This window comes from Bombus terrestris, chromosome 3, assembly GCF_910591885.1.
Source record: "Bombus terrestris chromosome 3, iyBomTerr1.2, whole genome shotgun sequence".
NCBI classification, from domain to species: domain Eukaryota; kingdom Metazoa; phylum Arthropoda; class Insecta; order Hymenoptera; family Apidae; genus Bombus; species Bombus terrestris.
Genome location: NC_063271.1, coordinates 21,869,790 through 21,892,305, shown reverse-complemented (window position 1 = coordinate 21,892,305; position 22,516 = coordinate 21,869,790).

The window sequence follows — 22,516 nt, the reverse complement described above, 5'->3', positions numbered from 1 at the left end:
GTTATACGTTATATAGTAATAGTATATAACGTTATACGTTATATAGTAATAGTATATAACGTTATACGTTATATAGTAATAGTATATAACGTTATACGTTAGTACGTAATAATATACAACGTTATACGTGATATGGCAATACTATATAACGTTATACGTTATTACGTAATAGAATATAACGTTATACGTTATTACGTAATAGTATACAACGTTATACGTGATATGGTAAAACTATATAACGTTATACGTTAATACGTAATAGTATATATCGTTATACGTTATATAGTAATAGTATATAACGTTATACGTTATATAGTAATAGTATATAACGTTATACGTTATATAGTAATAGTATATAACGTTATACGTTATATAGTAATAGTATATAACGTTATACGTTAATACGTAATAGTATATATCGTTATACGTTATATAGTAATAGTATATAACGTTATACGTTATATAGTAATAGTATATAACGTTATACGTTATATAGTAATATTATATAACGTTATGCGTTATATAGTAATAGTATATAACGTTATACGTTATATAGTAATAGTATATAACGTTATACGTTATATAGTAATATTATATAACGTTATGCGTTATATAGTAATAGTATATAACGTTATACGTTATATAGTAATAGTATATAACGTTATACGTTATATAGTAATAGTATATAACGTTATGCGTTATATAGTAATAGTATATAACGTTATACGATAGTACGGAATAATATATATCGTTATACGTTATATAGTAATAGTATATAACGTTATACGTTATATAGTAATAGTATATAACGTTATACGTTATATAGTAATAGTATATAACGTTATGCGTTATATAGTAATATTATATAACGTTATGCGGTATATAGTCATAGTATATAACGTTATACGTTATATAGTAATAGTATATAACGTTATACGTTATATAGTAATAGTATATAACGTTATACGTAATATAGTAATAGTATATAACGTTATACGTTAGTACGTAATAATATACAACGTTATACGTGATATGGTAATACTATATAACGTTATACGTTAATACGTAATAGTATATATCGTTATACGTTATATAGTAATAGTATATAACGTTATACGTTATATAGTAATATTATATAACGTTATGCGTTATATAGTAATAGTATATAACGTTATACGTTATATAGTAATAGTACATAACGTTATACGTGATATGGTAATACTATATAACGTTATACGCTATTACGTAATAGTATATAACGTTATACGTTAATACGTCATAGTATATATCGTTATACGTTATATAGTAATAGTATATAACGTTATACGTTATATAGCAATAGTATATAACGTTATACGTTATATAGTAATAGTATATAACGTTATACGTTATATAGTAATAGTATATAACGTTATACGTTATATAGTAATATTATATAACGTTATGCGTTATATAGTAATAGTATATAACGTTATACGTTATATAGTAATAGTATATAACGTTATACGTTATATAGTAATAGTATATAACGTTATACGTTAGTACGTAATAATATACAACGTTATACGTGATATGGTAATACTATATAACGTTATACGCTATTACGTAATGGTATATAACGTTTTACGTTAATACGTAATAGTATATATCGTTATACGTTATATAGTAACAGTATATATCGTTATACGTTATATAGTAATAGTATATAGCGATATACGTTATATAGTAATAGTATATAGCGATATACGTTATATAGTAATAGTATATAACGTTATACGTTAGTACGTAATAGTATATAACGTTATACGTTAATACGTAATAGTATATATCGTTATACGTTATATAGTAACAGTATATAACGTTATACGTTATATAGTAATAGTATATAACGTTATACGTTATATAGTAATAGTATATAACGTTATACGTTATATAGTAATAGTATATAACGTTATACGTTAGTACGTAATAATATACAACGTTATACGTGATATGGCAATACTATATAACGTTATACGTTATTACGTAATAGAATATAACGTTATACGTTATTACGTAATAGTATACAACGTTATACGTGATATGGTAAAACTATATAACGTTATACGTTAATACGTAATAGTATATATCGTTATACGTTATATAGTAATAGTATATAACGTTATACGTTATATAGTAATAGTATATAACGTTATACGTTATATAGTAATAGTATATAACGTTATACGTTATATACTAATAGTATATAACGTCATACGTTAGTACGTAATAATATACAACGTTATACGTGATATGTTAATACTATCTAACGTTATACGTTAATACGTAATAGTATATATCGTTATACGTTATATAGTAATAGTATATAACGTTATACGTTATAGAGTAATATTATATAACGTTATGCGTTATATAGTAATAGTATATAACGTTATACGTTATATAGTAATAGTATATAACGTTATACGTTATATAGTAATAGTATATAACGTTATACGTTATATAGTAATAGTATATAACGTTATACGTTATATAGTAATAGTATATAACGTTATACGTTATATAGTAATAGTATATAACGTTATACGTTATATAGTAATAGTATATAACGTTATACGTTATATAGTAATAGTATATAACGTTATACGTTATATAGTAATATTATATAACGTTATGCGTTATATAGTAATAGTATATAACGTTATACGTTATATAGTAATACTTTATAACGTTATACGTTATATAGTAATAGTATATAACGTTATACGTTATATAGTAATAGTATATAACGTTATACGTTATATAGTAATAGTATATAACGTTATGCGTTATATAGTAATAGTATATAACGTTATACGTTATATAGTAATAGTATATAACGTTATACGTTATAGAGTAATATTATATAACGTTATGCGTTATATAGTAATAGTATATAACGTTATACGTTATATAGTAATAGTATATAACGTTATACGTTATATAGTAATAGTATATAACGTTATACGTTATATAGTAATAGTATATAACGTTATACGTTATATAGTAATAGTATCTAACGTTATACGTTAGTACGTAATAGTATATAACGTTATACGTTATATAGTAATAGTATATAACGTTATGCGTTATATAGTAATATTATATAACGTTATGCGGTATATAGTCATAGTATATAACGTTATACGTTATATAGTAATAGTGTATAACGTTATACGTTATATAGTAATAGTATATAACGTTATACGATAGTACGTAATAGTACATAACGTTATACGTGATATGGTAATACTATATAACGTTATACGCTATTACGTAATAGTATATAACGTTATACGTTAATACGTCATAGTATATATCGTTATACGTTATATAGTAATAGTATATAACGTTATACGTTATATAGCAATAGTATATAACGTTATACGTTATATAGTAATAGTATATAACGTTATACGTTATATAGTAATAGTATATAACGTTATACGTTAGTACGTAATAATATACAACGTTATACGTGATATGGTAATAGTATATAACGTTATACGTTATATAGTAATAGTATATAACGTTATACGTTATATAGTAATAGTATATAACGTTATACGTTATATAGTAATAGTATATAACGTCATACGTTAGTACGTAATAATATACAACGTTATACGTGATATGGTAATACTATCTAACGTTATACGTTAATACGTAATAGTATATATCGTTATACGTTATATAGTAATAGTATATAACGTTATACGTTATATAGTAATAGTATATAACGTTATACGTTATATAGTAATAGTATATAACGTTATACGATAGTACGTAATAGTACATAACGTTATACGTGATATGGTAATACTATATAACGTTATACGCTATTACGTAATAGTATATAACGTTATACGTTAATACGTCATAGTATATATCGTTATACGTTATATAGTAATAGTATATAACGTTATACGTTATATAGCAATAGTATATAACGTTATACGTTATATAGTAATAGTATATAACGTTATACGTTATATAGTAATAGTATATAACGTTATACGTTAGTACGTAATAATATACAACGTTATACGTGATATGGTAATACTATCTAACGTTATACGTTAGTACGTAATAGTATATAACGTTATACGTTATATAGTAATAGTATATAACGTTATGCGTTATATAGTAATATTATATAACGTTATGCGGTATATAGTCATAGTATATAACGTTATACGTTATATAGTAATAGTGTATAACGTTATACGTTATATAGTAATAGTATATAACGTTATACGTTATATAGTAATAGTATATAACGTTATACGTTATATAGTAATAGTATATAACGTTATACGTTATATAGTAATAGTATATAACGTTATACGTTAGTACGTAATAATATACAACGTTATACGTGATATGGTAATACTATATAACGTTATACGTTAATACGTAATAGTATATATCGTTATACGTTATATAGTAATAGTATATAACGTTATACGTTATATAGTAATATTATATAACGTTATGCGTTATATAGTAATAGTATATAACGTTATACGTTATATAGTAATAGTATATAACGTTATGCGTTATATAGTAATAGTATATAACGTTATACGATAGTACGGAATAGTATATATCGTTATACGTTATATAGTAATAGTATATAACGTTATACGTTATATAGTAATAGTATATAACGATATACGTTATATAGTAATAGTATATAACGTTATACGTTATATAGTAATAGTATATAACGTTATACGTTAGTACGTAATAATAGACAACGTTATACGTGATATGGTAATACTATATAACGTTATACGTTAATACGTAATAGTATATATCGTTATACGTTATATAGTAATAGTATATAACGTTATACGTTATATAGTAATAGTATATAACGTTATACGATAGTACGTAATAGTACATAACGTTATACGTGATATGGTAATACTATATAACGTTATACGCTATTACGTAATAGTATATAACGTTATACGTTAATACGTCATAGTATATATCGTTATACGTTATATAGTAATAGTATATAACGTTATACGTTATATAGCAATAGTATATAACGTTATACGTTATATAGTAATAGTATATAACGTTATACGTTATATAGTAATAGTATATAACGTTATACGTTATATAGTAATATTATATAACGTTATGCGTTATATAGTAATAGTATATAACGTTATACGTTATATAGTAATAGTATATAACGTTATACGTTATATAGTAATAGTATATAACGTTATACGTTAGTACGTAATAATATACAACGTTATACGTGATATGGTAATACTATATAACGTTATACGCTATTACGTAATGGTATATAACGTTATACGTTAATACGTAATAGTATATATCGTTATACGTTATATAGTAACAGTATATATCGTTATACGTTATATAGTAATAGTATATAGCGATATACGTTATATAGTAATAGTATATAGCGATATACGTTATATAGTAATAGTATATAACGTTATACGTTAGTACGTAATAGTATATAACGTTATACGTTAATACGTAATAGTATATATCGTTATACGTTATATAGTAACAGTATATAACGTTATACGTTATATAGTAATAGTATATAACGTTATACGTTATATAGTAATAGTATATAACGTTATACGTTATATAGTAATAGTATATAACGTTATACGTTAGTACGTAATAATATACAACGTTATACGTGATATGGCAATACTATATAACGTTATACGTTATTACGTAATAGAATATAACGTTATACGTTATTACGTAATAGTATACAACGTTATACGTGATATGGTAAAACTATATAACGTTATACGTTAATACGTAATAGTATATATCGTTATACGTTATATAGTAATAGTATATAACGTTATACGTTATATAGTAATAGTATATAACGTTATACGTTATATAGTAATAGTATATAACGTTATACGTTATATACTATTACTATATAACGTCATACGTTAGTACGTAATAATATACAACGTTATACGTGATATGGTAATACTATCTAACGTTATACGTTAATACGTAATAGTATATATCGTTATACGTTATATAGTAATAGTATATAACGTTATACGTTATATAGTAATAGTATATAACGTTATACGTTATATAGTAATATTATATAACGTTATGCGTTATATAGTAATAGTATATAACGTTATACGTTATATAGTAATAGTATATAACGTTATACGTTATAGAGTAATATTATATAACGTTATGCGTTATATAGTAATAGTATATAACGTTATACGTTATATAGTAATAGTATATAACGTTATACGTTATATAGTAATAGTATATAACGTTATACGTTATATAGTAATAGTATATAACGTTATACGTTATATAGTAATAGTATATAACGTTATACGTTATATAGTAATAGTATATAACGTTATACGTTATATAGTAATAGTATATAACGTTATACGTTATATAGTAATAGTATATAACGTTATGCGTTATATAGTAATAGTATATAACGTTATGCGTTATATAGTAATATTATATAACGTTATGCGTTATATAGTAATAGTATATAACGTTATGCGTTATATAGTAATATTATATAACGTTATGCGTTATATAGTAATAGTATATAACGTTATGCGTTATATAGTAATAGCATATAACGTTATGCGTTATATAGTAATAGTATATAACGTTATACGATAGTACGGAATAGTATATATCGTTATACGTTATATAGTAATAGTATATAACGTTATACGTTATATAGTAATAGTATATAACGTTATACGTTATATAGTAATAGTATATAACGTTATGCGTTATATAGTAATATTATATAACGTTATGCGGTATATAGTCATAGTATATAACGTTATACGTTATATAGTAATAGTATATAACGTTATACGTTAGTACGTAATAGTACATAACGTTATACGTGATATGGTAATACTATATAACGTTATACGCTATTACGTAATAGTATATAACGTTATACGTTAATACGTCATAGTATATATCGTTATACGTTATATAGTAATAGTATATAACGTTATACGTTATATAGCAATAGTATATAACGTTATACGTTATATAGTAATAGTATATAACGTTATACGTTATATAGTAATAGTATATAACGTTATACGTTATATAGTAATATTATATAACGTTATGCGTTATATAGTAATAGTATATAACGTTATACGTTATATAGTAATAGTATATAACGTTATACGTTATATAGTAATAGTATATAACGTTATACGTTAGTACGTAATAATATACAACGTTATACGTGATATGGTAATACTATATAACGTTATACGCTATTACGTAATGGTATATAACGTTTTACGTTAATACGTAATAGTATATATCGTTATACGTTATATAGTAACAGTATATATCGTTATACGTTATATAGTAATAGTATATAGCGATATACGTTATATAGTAATAGTATATAGCGATATACGTTATATAGTAATAGTATATAACGTTATACGTTAGTACGTAATAGTATATAACGTTATACGTTAATACGTAATAGTATATATCGTTATACGTTATATAGTAACAGTATATAACGTTATACGTTATATAGTAATAGTATATAACGTTATACGTTATATAGTAATAGTATATAACGTTATACGTTATATAGTAATAGTATATAACGTTATACGTTAGTACGTAATAATATACAACGTTATACGTGATATGGCAATACTATATAACGTTATACGTTATTACGTAATAGAATATAACGTTATACGTTATTACGTAATAGTATACAACGTTATACGTGATATGGTAAAACTATATAACGTTATACGTTAATACGTAATAGTATATATCGTTATACGTTATATAGTAATAGTATATAACGTTATACGTTATATAGTAATAGTATATAACGTTATACGTTATATAGTAATAGTATATAACGTTATACGTTATATACTAATAGTATATAACGTCATACGTTAGTACGTAATAATATACAACGTTATACGTGATATGTTAATACTATCTAACGTTATACGTTAATACGTAATAGTATATATCGTTATACGTTATATAGTAATAGTATATAACGTTATACGTTATAGAGTAATATTATATAACGTTATGCGTTATATAGTAATAGTATATAACGTTATACGTTATATAGTAATAGTATATAACGTTATACGTTATATAGTAATAGTATATAACGTTATGCGTTATATAGTAATATTATATAACGTTATGCGTTATATAGTAATAGTATATAACGTTATGCGTTATATAGTAATATTATATAACGTTATGCGTTATATAGTAATAGTATATAACGTTATGCGTTATATAGTAATAGCATATAACGTTATGCGTTATATAGTAATAGTATATAACGTTATACGATAGTACGGAATAGTATATATCGTTATACGTTATATAGTAATAGTATATAACGTTATACGTTATATAGTAATAGTATATAACGTTATACGTTATATAGTAATAGTATATAACGTTATGCGTTATATAGTAATATTATATAACGTTATGCGGTATATAGTCATAGTATATAACGTTATACGTTATATAGTAATAGTATATAACGTTATACGTTATATAGTAATAGTATATAACGTTATACGTTATATAGTAATAGTATATAACGTTATACGTTATATAGTAATAGTATATAACGTTATACGTTATATAGTAATAGTATATAACGTTATACGTTAGTACGTAATAATATACAACGTTATACGTGATATGGCAATACTATATAACGTTATACGTTATTACGTAATAGAATATAACGTTATACGTTATTACGTAATAGTATACAACGTTATACGTGATATGGTAAAACTATATAACGTTATACGTTAATACGTAATAGTATATATCGTTATACGTTATATAGTAATAGTATATAACTTTATACGTTATATAGTAATAGTATATAACGTTATACGTTAGTACGTAATAATATACAACGTTATACGTGATATGGTAATACTATATAATGTTATACGTTAATACGTAATAGTATATATCGTTATACGATATATAGTAATAGTATATAACGTTATACGTTATATAGTAATAGTATATAACGTTATACGATAGTACGTAATAGTACATAACGTTATACGTGATATGGTAATACTATATAACGTTATACGCTATTACGTAATAGTATATAACGTTATACGTTAATACGTCATAGTATATATCGTTATACGTTATATAGTAATAGTATATAACGTTATACGTTATATAGCAATAGTATATAACGTTATACGTTATATAGTAATAGTATATAACGTTATACGTTATATAGTAATAGTATATAACGTTATACGTTATATAGTAATAGTATATAACGTTATACGTTATATAGTAATAGTATATAACGTTATACGTTATATAGTAATAGTATATAACGTTATACGTTATATAGTAATATTATATAACGTTATGCGTTATATAGTAATAGTATATAACGTTATGCGTTATATAGTAATAGTATATAACGTTATGCGTTAGATAGTAATAGTATATAACGTTATGCGTTATATAGTAATATTATATAACGTTATGCGTTATATAGTAATAGTATATAACGTTATGCGTTATATAGTAATATTATATAACGTTATGCGTTATATAGTAATAGTATATAACGTTATGCGTTATATAGTAATAGCATATAACGTTATGCGTTATATAGTAATAGTATATAACGTTATACGATAGTACGGAATAGTATATATCGTTATACGTTATATAGTAATAGTATATAACGTTATACGTTATATAGTAATAGTATATAACGTTATACGTTATATAGTAATAGTATATAACGTTATGCGTTATATAGTAATATTATATAACGTTATGCGGTATATAGTCATAGTATATAACGTTATACGTTATATAGTAATAGTATATAACGTTATACGTTATATAGTAATAGTATATAACGTTATACGTTATATAGTAATAGTATATAACGTTATACGTTAGTACGTAATAATATACAACGTTATACGTGATATGGTAATACTATATAACGTTATACGTTAATACGTAATAGTATATATCGTTATACGTTATATAGTAATAGTATATAACGTTATACGTTATATAGTAATATTATATAACGTTATGCGTTATATAGTAATAGTATATAACGTTATACGTTATATAGTAATAGTATATAACGTTATGCGTTATATAGTAATAGTATATAACGTTATACGATAGTACGGAATAGTATATATCGTTATACGTTATATAGTAATAGTATATAACGTTATACGTTATATACTATTACTATATAACGATATACGTTATATAGTAATAGTATATAACGTTATACGTTATATAGTAATAGTATATAACGTTATACGTTAGTACGTAATAATATACAACGTTATACGTGATATGGTAATACTATATAATGTTATACGTTAATACGTAATAGTATATATCGTTATACGTTATATAGTAATAGTATATAACGTTATACGTTATATAGTAATAGTATATAACGTTATACGATAGTACGTAATAGTACATAACGTTATACGTGATATGGTAATACTATATAACGTTATACGCTATTACGTAATAGTATATAACGTTATACGTTAATACGTCATAGTATATATCGTTATACGTTATATAGTAATAGTATATAACGTTATACGTTATATAGCAATAGTATATAACGTTATACGTTATATAGTAATAGTATATAACGTTATACGTTATATAGTAATAGTATATAACGTTATACGTTATATAGTAATAGTATATAACGTTATACGTTATATAGTAATAGTATATAACGTTATACGTTAATACGTAATAGTATATATCGTTATACGTTATATAGTAATAGTATATAACGTTATACGTTATATAGTAATAGTATATAACGTTATACGTTATATAGTAATATTATATAACGTTATGCGTTATATAGTAATAGTATATAACGTTATACGTTATATAGTAATAGTATATAACGTTATACGTTATATAGTAATATTATATAACGTTATGCGTTATATAGTAATAGTATATAACGTTATACGTTATATAGTAATAGTATATAACGTTATACGTTATATAGTAATAGTATATAACGTTATGCGTTATATAGTAATAGTATATAACGTTATACGATAGTACGGAATAGTATATATCGTTATACGTTATATAGTAATAGTATATAACGTTATACGTTATATAGTAATAGTATATAACGTTATACGTTATATAGTAATAGTATATAACGTTATGCGTTATATAGTAATAGTATATAACGTTATGCGTTATATAGTAATAGTATATAACGTATAACGATAGTACGGAATAGTATATATCGTTATACGTTATATAGTAATAGTATATAACGTTATACGTTATATAGTAATAGTATATAACGTTATACGTTAGTACGTAATAATATACAACGTTATACGTGATATGGTAATACTATATAACGTTATACGTTAATACGTAATAGTATATATCGTTATACGTTATATAGTAATAGTATATAACGTTATACGTTATATAGTAATATTATATAACGTTATGCGTTATATAGTAATAGTATATAACGTTATACGTTATATAGTAATAGTATATAACGTTATGCGTTATATAGTAATAGTATATAACGTTATACGATAGTACGGAATAGTATATATCGTTATACGTTATATAGTAATAGTATATAACGTTATACGTTATATAGTAATAGTATATAACGATATACGTTATATAGTAATAGTATATAACGTTATACGTTATATAGTAATAGTATATAACGTTATACGTTATATAGTAATAGTATATAACGTTATACGTTAGTACGTAATAATATACAACGTTATACGTGATATGGTAATACTATATAACGTTATACGTTAATACGTAATAGTATATATCGTTATACGTTATATAGTAATAGTATATAACGTTATACGTTATATAGTAATAGTATATAACGTTATACGATAGTACGTAATAGTACATAACGTTATACGTGATATGTTAATACTATATAACGTTATACGCTATTACGTAATAGTATATAACGTTATACGTTAATACGTCATAGTATATATCGTTATACGTTATATAGTAATAGTATATAACGTTATACGTTATATAGCAATAGTATATAACGTTATACGTTATAAAGTAATAGTATATAACGTTATACGTTATATAGTAATATTATATAACGTTATGCGTTATATAGTAATAGTATATAACGTTATACGTTATATAGTAATAGTATATAACGTTATACGTTATATAGTAATAGTATATAACGTTATACGTTAGTACGTAATAATATACAACGTTATACGTGATATGGTAATACTATATAACGTTATACGCTATTACGTAATGGTATATAACGTTATACGTTAATACGTAATAGTATATATCGTTATACGTTATATAGTAACAGTATATATCGTTATACGTTATATAGTAATAGTATAAAGCGATATACGTTATATAGTAATAGTATATAACGTTATACGTTATATAGTAATAGTATATAACGTTATACGTTATATAGTAATAGTATATAACGTTATACGTTATATAGTAATAGTATATAACGTTATACGTTATATAGTAATAGTATATAACGTTATACGTTATATACTAATAGTATATAACGTCATACGTTAGTACGTAATAATATACAACGTTATACGTGATATGGTAATACTATCTAACGTTATACGTTAATACGTAATAGTATATATCGTTATACGTTATATAGTAATAGTATATAACGTTATACGTTATATAGTAATAGTATATAACGTTATACGTTATATAGTAATATTATATAACGTTATGCGTTATATAGTAATAGTATATAACGTTATACGTTATATAGTAATAGTATATAACGTTATGCGTTATATAGTAATAGTATATAACGTTATACGTTATATAGTAATAGTATATAACGTTATACGTTATATAGTAATAGTATATAACGTTATACGTTATATAGTAATAGTATATAACGTTATACGTTATATAGTAATAGTATATAACGTTATACGTTATATAGTAATAGTATATAACGTTATACGTTATATAGTAATAGTATATAACGTTATACGTTATATAGTAATAGTATATAACGTTATACGTTATATAGTAATAGTATATAACGTTATACGTTATATAGTAATAGTATATAACGTTATACGTTATATAGTAATAGTATATAACGTTATACGTTATATAGTAATAGTATATAACGTTATACGTTATATAGTAATAGTATATAACGTTATACGTTATATAGTAATATTATATAACGTTATGCGTTATATAGTAATAGTATATAACGTTATACGTTATATAGTAATAGTTTATAACGTTATACGTTATATAGTAATAGTATATAACGTTATACGTTATATAGTAATAGTATATAACGTTATACGTTATATAGTAATAGTATATAACGTTATGCGTTATATAGTAATAGTATATAACGTTATACGTTATATAGTAATAGTATATAACGTTATACGTTATAGAGTAATATTATATAACGTTATGCGTTATATAGTAATAGTATATAACGTTATACGTTATATAGTAATAGTATATAACGTTATACGTTATATAGTAATAGTATATAACGTTATACGTTATATAGTAATAGTATATAACGTTATACGTTATATAGTAATAGTATATAACGTTATACGTTAATACGTAATAGTATATATCGTTATACGTTATATAGTAATAGTATATAACGTTATACGTTATATAGTAATAGTATATAACGTTATACGTTATATAGTAATATTATATAACGTTATGCGTTATATAGTAATAGTATATAACGTTATACGTTATATAGTAATAGTATATAACGTTATACGTTATATAGTAATATTATATAACGTTATGCGTTATATAGTAATAGTATATAACGTTATACGTTATATAGTAATAGTATATAACGTTATACGTTATATAGTAATAGTATATAACGTTATACGTTATATAGTAATAGTATATAACGTTATACGTTATATAGTAATAGTATATAACGTTATACGTTATATAGTAATAGTATATAACGTTATACGTTATATAGTAATAGTATATAACGTTATACGTTATATAGTAATATTATATAACGTTATGCGTTATATAGTAATAGTATATAACGTTATACGTTATATAGTAATAGTATATAACGTTATACGTTATATAGTAATATTATATAACGTTATGCGTTATATAGTAATAGTATATAACGTTATACGTTATATAGTAATAGTATATAACGTTATACGTTATATAGTAATAGTATATAACGTTATGCGTTATATAGTAATATTATATAACGTTATACGTTATATAGTAATAGGATATAACGTTATACGTTATATAGTAATAATATATAACGTTATGCGTTATATAGTAATAGTATAGAACGTTATACGTTATATAGTAATAGTATATAACGTTATACGTTATATAGTAATAGTATATAACGTTATACGTTAGTACGTAATAATATACAACGTTATACGTGATATGACAATACTATATAACGTTATACGTTATTACGTAATAGAATATAACGTTATACGTTATTACGTAATAGTATACAACGTTATACGTGATATGGTAAAACTATATAACGTTATACGTTAATACGTAATAGTATATATCGTTATACGTTATATAGTAATAGTATATAACGTTATACGTTATATAGTAATAGTATATAACGTTATACGTTATATAGTAATAGTATATAACGTTATACGTTATATAGTAATAGTATATAACGTCATACGTTAGTACGTAATAATATACAACGTTATACGTGATATGGTAATACTATCTAACGTTATACGTTAATACGTAATAGTATATATCGTTATACGTTATATAGTAATAGTATATAACGTTATACGTTATATAGTAATAGTATATAACGTTATACGTTATATAGTAATAGTATATAACGTTATACGATAGTACGTAATAGTACATAACGTTATACGTGATATGGTAATACTATATAACGTTATACGCTATTACGTAATAGTATATAACGTTATACGTTAATACGTCATAGTATATATCGTTATACGTTATATAGTAATAGTATATAACGTTATACGTTATATAGCAATAGTATATAACGATATACGTTATATAGTAATAGTATATAACGTTATACGTTATATAGTAATAGTATATAACGTTATACGTTATATAGTAATAGTATATAACGTTATACGTTATATAGTAATATTATATAACGTTATGCGTTATATAGTAATAGTATATAACGTTATACGTTATATAGTAATAGTATATAACGTTATACGTTATATAGTAATAGTATATAACGTTATACGTTAGTACGTAATAATATACAACGTTATACGTGATATGGTAATACTATATAACGTTATACGCTATTACGTAATGGTATATAACGTTATACGTTAATACGTAATAGTATATATCGTTATACGTTATATAGTAACAGTATATATCGTTATACGTTATATAGTAATAGTATATAGCGATATACGTTATATAGTAATAGTATATAGCGATATACGTTATATAGTAATAGTATATAATGTTATACGTTAGTACGTAATAGTATATAACGTTATACGTTAATACGTAATAGTATATATCGTTATACGTTATATAGTAACAGTATATAACGTTATACGTTATATAGTAATAGTATATAACGTTATACGTTATATAGTAATAGTATATAACGTTATACGTTATATAGTAATAGTATATAACGTTATACGTTAGTACGTAATAATATACAACGTTATACGTGATATGGCAATACTATATAACGTTATACGTTATTACGTAATAGAATATAACGTTATACGTTATTACGTAATAGTATACAACGTTATACGTGATATGGTAAAACTATATAACGTTATACGTTAATACGTAATAGTATATATCGTTATACGTTATATACTAATAGTATATAACGTTATACGTTATATAGTAATAGTATATAACGTTATACGTTATATAGTAATAGTATATAACGTTATACGTTAGTACGTAATAATATACAACGTTATACGTGATATGGCAATACTATATAACGTTATACGTTATTACGTAATAGAATATAACGTTATACGTTATTACGTAATAGTATACAACGTTATACGTGATATGGTAAAACTATATAACGTTATACGTTAATACGTAATAGTATATATCGTTATACGTTATATAGTAATAGTATATAACGTTATACGTTATATAGTAATAGTATATAACGTTATACGTTAGTACGTAATAATATACAACGTTATACGTGATATGGTAATACTATATAATGTTATACGTTAATACGTAATAGTATATATCGTTATACGTTATATAGTAATAGTATATAACGTTATACGTTATATAGTAATAGTATATAACGTTATACGATAGTACGTAATAGTACATAACGTTATACGTGATATGGTAATACTATATAACGTTATACGCTATTACGTAATAGTATATAACGTTATACGTTAATACGTCATAGTATATATCGTTATACGTTATATAGTAATAGTATATAACGTTATACGTTATATAGTAATAGTATATAACGTTATACGTTAATACGTAATAGTATATATCGTTATACGTTATATAGTAATAGTATATAACGTTATACGTTATATAGTAATAGTATATAACGTTATACGTTATATAGTAATATTATATAACGTTATGCGTTATATAGTAATAGTATATAACGTTATACGTTATATAGTAATAGTATATAACGTTATACGTTATATAGTAATAGTATATAACGTTATACGATAGTACGTAATAGTACATAACGTTATACGTGATATGGTAATACTATATAACGTTATACGCTATTACGTAATAGTATATAACGTTATACGTTAATACGTCATAGTATATATCGTTATACGTTATATAGTAATAGTATATAACGTTATACGTTATATAGCAATAGTATATAACGTTATACGTTATATAGTAATAGTATATAACGTTATACGTTATATAGTAATAGTATATAACGTTATACGTTATATAGTAATAGTATATAACGTTATACGTTATATAGTAATAGTATATAACGTTATACGTTAATACGTAATAGTATATATCGTTATACGTTATATAGTAATAGTATATAACGTTATACGTTATATAGTAATAGTATATAACGTTATACGTTATATAGTAATATTATATAACGTTATGCGTTATATAGTAATAGTATATAACGTTATACGTTATATAGTAATAGTATATAACGTTATACGTTATATAGTAATATTATATAACGTTATGCGTTATATAGTAATAGTATATAACGTTATACGTTATATAGTAATAGTATATAACGTTATACGTTATATAGTAATAGTATATAACGTTATGCGTTATATAGTAATAGTATATAACGTTATACGATAGTACGGAATAGTATATATCGTTATACGTTATATAGTAATAGTATATAACGTTATACGTTATATAGTAATAGTATATAACGTTATACGTTATATAGTAATAGTATATAACGTTATGCGTTATATAGTAATAGTATATAACGTTATGCGTTATATAGTAATAGTATATAACGTTTTACGATAGTACGGAATAGTATATATCGTTATACGTTATATAGTAATAGTATATAACGTTATACGTTATATAGTAATAGTATATAACGTTATACGTTAGTACGTAATAATATACAACGTTATACGTGATATGGTAATACTATATAACGTTATACGTTAATACGTAATAGTATATATCGTTATACGTTATATAGTAATAGTATATAACGTTATACGTTATATAGTAATATTATATAACGTTATGCGTTATATAGTAATAGTATATAACGTTATACGTTATATAGTAATAGTATATAACGTTATGCGTTATATAGTAATAGTATATAACGTTATACGATAGTACGGAATAGTATATATCGTTATACGTTATATAGTAATAGTATATAACGTTATACGTTATATAGTAATAGTATATAACGTATACGTTATATAGTAATAGTATATAACGTATAACGTTATATAGTAATAGTATATAACGTGATACGTTATATAGTAATAGTATATAACGTTATACGTTAGTACGTAATAATATACAACGTTATACGTGATATGGTAATACTATATAACGTTATACGTTAATACGTAATAGTATATATCGTTATACGTTATATAGTAATAGTATATAACGTTATACGTTATATAGTAATAGTATATAACGTTATACGATAGTACGTAATAGTACATAACGTTATACGTGATATGGTAATACTATATAACGTTATACGCTATTACGTAATAGTATATAACGTTATACGTTAATACGTCATAGTATATATCGTTATACGTTATATAGTAATAGTATATAACGTTATACGTTATATAGCAATAGTATATAACGTTATACGTTATATAGTAATAGTATATAACGTTATACGTTATATAGTAATATTATATAACGTTATGCGTTATATAGTAATAGTATATAACGTTATACGTTATATAGTAATAGTATATAACGTTATACGTTATATAGTAATAGTATATAACGTTATACGTTAGTACGTAATAATATACAACGTTATACGTGATATGGTAATACTATATAACGTTATACGCTATTACGTAATGGTATATAACGTTATACGTTAATACGTAATAGTATATATCGTTATACGTTATATAGTAACAGTATATATCGTTATACGTTATATAGTAATAGTATAAAGCGATATACGTTATATAGTAATAGTATATAACGTTATACGTTATATAGTAATAGTATATAACGTTATACGTTATATAGTAATAGTATATAACGTTATACGTTATATAGTAATAGTATATAACGTTATACGTTATATAGTAATAGTATATAACGTTATACGTTATATACTATTACTATATAACGTCATACGTTAGTACGTAATAATATACAACGTTATACGTGATATGGTAATACTATCTAACGTTATACGTTAATACGTAATAGTATATATCGTTATACGTTATATAGTAATAGTATATAACGTTATACGTTATATAGTAATAGTATATAACGTTATACGTTATATAGTAATATTATATAACGTTATGCGTTATATAGTAATAGTATATAACGTTATACGTTATATAGTAATAGTATATAACGTTATGCGTTATATAGTAATAGTATATAACGTTATACGTTATATAGTAATAGTATATAACGTTATACGTTATATAGTAATAGTATATAACGTTATACGTTATATAGTAATAGTATATAACGTTATACGTTATATAGTAATAGTATATAACGTTATACGTTATATAGTAATAGTATATAACGTTATGCGTTATATAGTAATAGTATATAACGTTATGCGTTATATAGTAATAGTATATAACGTTATACGTTATATAGTAATAGTATATAACGTTATACGTTATATAGTAATATTATATAACGTTATGCGTTATATAGTAATAGTATATAACGTTATACGTTATATAGTAATAGTTTATAACGTTATACGTTATATAGTAATAGTATATAACGTTATACGTTATATAGTAATAGTATATAACGTTATACGTTATATAGTAATAGTATATAACGTTATGCGTTATATAGTAATAGTATATAACGTTATACGTTATATAGTAATAGTATATAACGTTATACGTTATAGAGTAATATTATATAACGTTATGCGTTATATAGTAATAGTATATAACGTTATACGTTATATAGTAATAGTATATAACGTTATACGTTATATAGTAATAGTATATAACGTTATACGTTAGTACGTAATAATATACAACGTTATACGTGATATGGTAATACTATATAACGTTATACGTTAATACGTAATAGTATATATCGTTATACGTTATATAGTAATAGTATATAACGTTATACGTTATATAGTAATAGTATATAACGTTATACGTTAGTACGTAATAATATACAACGTTATACGTGATATGGTAATACTATATAACGTTATACGTTAATACGTAATAGTATATATCGTTATACGTTATATAGTAATAGTATATAACGTTATACGTTATATAGTAATATTATATAACGTTATGCGTTATATAGTAATAGTATATAACGTTATACGTTATATAGTAATAGTATATAACGTTATGCGTTATATAGTAATAGTATATAACGTTATACGATAGTACGGAATAGTATATATCGTTATACGTTATATAGTAATAGTATATAACGTTATACGTTATATAGTAATAGTATATAACGATATACGTTATATAGTAATAGTATATAACGTTATACGTTATATAGTAATAGTATATAACGTTATACGTTATATAGTAATAGTATATAACGTTATACGTTAGTACGTAATAATATACAACGTTATACGTGATATGGTAATACTATATAACGTTATACGTTAATACGTAATAGTATATATCGTTATACGTTATATAGTAATAGTATATAACGTTATACGTTATATAGTAATAGTATATAACGTTATACGATAGTACGTAATAGTACATAACGTTATACGTGATATGGTAATACTATATAACGTTATACGCTATTACGTAATAGTATATAACGTTATACGTTAATACGTCATAGTATATATCGTTATACGTTATATAGTAATAGTATATAACGTTATACGTTATATAGCAATAGTATATAACGTTATACGTTATATAGTAATAGTATATAACGTTATACGTTATATAGTAATATTATATAACGTTATGCGTTATATAGTAATAGTATATAACGTTATACGTTATATAGTAATAGTATATAACGTTATACGTTATATAGTAATAGTATATAACGTTATACGTTAGTACGTAATAATATACAACGTTATACGTGATATGGTAATACTATATAACGTTATACGCTATTACGTAATAGTATATAACGTTATACGTTAATACGTCATAGTATATATCGTTATACGTTATATAGTAATAGTATATAACGTTATACGTTATATAGCAATAGTATATAACGTTATACGTTATATAGTAATATTATATAACGTTATGCGTTATATAGTAATAGTATATAACGTTATACGTTATATAGTAATAGTATATAACGTTATACGTTATATAGTAATATTATATAACGTTATGCGTTATATAGTAATAGTATATAACGTTATACGTTATATAGTAATAGTATATAACGTTATACGTTATATAGTAATAGTATATAACGTTATACGTTATATAGTAATAGTATATAACGTTATACGTTATATAGTAATAGTATATAACGTTATACGTTATATAGTAATAGTATATAACGTTATACGTTATATAGTAATAGTATATAACGTTATACGTTATATAGTAATAGTATATAACGTTATACGTTATATAGTAATACTATATAACGTTATACGTTATATAGTAATATTATATAACGTTATGCGTTATATAGTAATAGTATATAACGTTATACGTTATATAGTAATAGTATATAACGTTATACGTTATATAGTAATATTATATAACGTTATGCGTTATATAGTAATAGTATATAACGTTATACGTTATATAGTAATAGTATATAACGTTATACGTTATATAGTAATAGTATATAACGTTATGCGTTATATAGTAATATTATATAACGTTATACGTTATATAGTAATAGGATATAACGTTATACGTTATATAGTAATAATATATAACGTTATGCGTTATATAGTAATAGTATAGAACGTTATACGTTATATAGTAATAGTATATAACGTTATACGTTATATAGTAATAGTATATAACGTTATACGTTAGTACGTAATAATATACAACGTTATACGTGATATGGCAATACTATATAACGTTATACGTTATTACGTAATAGAATATAACGTTATACGTTATTACGTAATAGTATACAACGTTATACGTGATATGGTAAAACTATATAACGTTATACGTTAATACGTAATAGTATATATCGTTATACGTTATATAGTAATAGTATATAACGTTATACGTTATATAGTAATAGTATATAACGTTATACGTTATATAGTAATAGTATATAACGTTATACGTTATATAGTAATAGTATATAACGTCATACGTTAGTACGTAATAATATACAACGTTATACGTGATATGGTAATACTATCTAACGTTATACGTTAATACGTAATAGTATATATCGTTATACGTTATATAGTAATAGTATATAACGTTATACGTTATATAGTAATAGTATATAACGTTATACGTTATATAGTAATAGTATATAACGTTATACGATAGTACGTAATAGTACATAACGTTATACGTGATATGGT